The sequence below is a fragment of the Micropterus dolomieu genome, linkage group LG12 (assembly GCF_021292245.1).
Source record: "Micropterus dolomieu isolate WLL.071019.BEF.003 ecotype Adirondacks linkage group LG12, ASM2129224v1, whole genome shotgun sequence".
NCBI lineage: Eukaryota > Metazoa > Chordata > Actinopteri > Centrarchiformes > Centrarchidae > Micropterus > Micropterus dolomieu.
The window spans coordinates 36,609,645-36,612,072 of NC_060161.1; positions in this window are offsets into that span (position 1 = coordinate 36,609,645).

Sequence of the window (2,428 nt, forward strand, 5' to 3'; positions counted from 1 at the left end):
TAGGGACCGAACCCTTCTATAGAATTTGACCTCTAACCCCTTGTTTTGATATCCTATATAAGCTGTGTTTGATGTACAGAAAGACAGAGTGGTCATCGTGCTGGGTCTCTCTCCAAGCTACTGCAGAGCTTGTAATTGATGCTGAACTCCTTGATGTAATAAACTTTTATGATCAAGAACAGTGTCAAGCGGATTTCTTCTCAACACATCATCGCAGCATTATTGTTCGGACACCACAGTCATTAAGCAACATACTTAACCCCCAGTTGCTGCAGATGATAAATAATATGATAAAAACAGACGTGGGCCACTTTAGGTAAAGTATAACTTGAATAAGTAAACTCCTCTTCTTTACCAAGTTGGTCAGTAAGGAATCTTGTTTTAATTATTGTTGACAACAACAAACTGTTTGTCATGTGAAAGCACCACTCGTAATCGTTGCCCAGCACTACTTTGTATGTTTTATTTGAATGTCAGTATGTCTGACACACACAGTATTGATTATTTGTTTTATTATTTAATGGTAGTGTAAGACCTGGAGGCTTCTCTGTGGGCCCTCCCTTGAGGCCTCCAGGAGAGCCACATATCTGACACCACTGTGATGATGCAAGACAAACACAAACACACGCTAATATTCAGATGCACATTTCACCTATTTCACATTTCACATATTGCATTCCACCCACGTTTATGTTACAACTGACAACCAGACTATGAGGTGAATTATAACATTTTACTTCTTGTGTTTGAGTCTAAATGCATTTTCTGTCTGTGTTGCAGAGAAAACACATCATTTATTAGCAAACACACGTGACTAATTTGTGTCACATTTTGAAGGCTCTGGCTTAAAAGAGCTCCAAGGTACAGACAGAAACGTCAAAAATGTTTCAACTCATAATGCAAACTACATATTTTTTCTCAAATCACTCCCAACATTTTTAACATGACTTTTGTTGTTTTTAGAGCACATTAAAGTTTGCTTTGCAGTAACAACTGTCATAATAATATAACATAATTCCTCTTTTCTGTTGGAAGTTTGCATCACATTATAGTGTTCATGTTATTATGTGCACATTCTGTAGCACTTTAATGTCATTAGTCATCAAACAATCTTGTAGTTTATATATTTTTGTTGTTGTTTTGGCCTATATGCGTGTAATGCAGTAAACAGTTCAGCTTTCTTTGAAATCACGTGACACATTTCCTCCTCGCTTGTTTGGGCGGGTCTACTGTAAAAACAAAAAACTATACAACAGGAAGAAGAACCCAGTCTGCGCTCTGCTGTCATGGTCTCTTTAACATCAGCGCCATTCGTGGCTTTGTTCGCTTGTTCATGGATCTTTGTTCTGTGTCAAGGTAAGAGGAGTGTGTGTGTGTTGGACTGTGGCGATTCATTGACGTCAACGACATCGATTATGAAAATACGTAGATTCACATAACTTGGCCTGGACAACAAGCCGCCATCTTTGGCATTACGGGCTTTCCCCATAGAGCCGTATGTGAGCAGGAAGTGATTGAGTGGCGTGTCTGCTCTATAAAACGTCTCTGATATTACACAGAGGTGAAATAAATCCATGTCAGAAACATTTAAAGTTTAAATAAAGTTCTGACGGCCTGTTATTATTATTATTATTATTATTATTAGTAATATTGTAACACAGCAGTGATGCGGAAGTTAGACTATGTGAGAAGTAGATCAGCAGGAAGTTGATGGATAAATTATCTTTGTTATGTTGATTTATAGATTTATCTTCTGTTGAATGATCATTAGGAGAGAGATGTGTGGAACTTATAAACTTATTTACTCACAACTGTTTATTAATTATATGTATGGGGGGGGGTATTGTGCTGTGTTTCACGGTACATGTAGTGATGCAAGTTCCTAATGGATAAATAAAGTTATTTGAATTGAATTGAAACTTCCTGTATCACCTTCATTTACTGACTTAAGAACTTTCTTAAAAACTGTAGTCTGAACAGTTTATACAGCAATAACTCCTGAAAACTGTCTTTTGTTGTAACTCATATTTTCAATTCTATTTACAACATATTCATTATAATTTATATTCAAATATAGTTTTTTGTAGACTTTGACTCTGCAGGCTGCTGGATATGTTTGTAAAGTTTATTATGAGCTGACTTATGAACAGAGTCTCCACCTCTGACCTCTGTTCCTCTCCAGCACTGTAGTTTACTGTGTGGACGGATGGACAGCAGAGACCAACATGTGTCCTCTCCCCTCTCGTGGTGTCTGTCCATGCAGATCCAGCAGCTTCATTTGTCTCTCTGAGAAGTAAAGCAGTTTCATACTGTAGGGACTCTTTCCTCAGTAGAAGTAGTTCAGACACAGTCTGAGTAGAGGACGGACAGACTGGGGACACATTTGGAAAACAAGGACAAAGATTCAAAGCTTCTAGGAAATAATAAA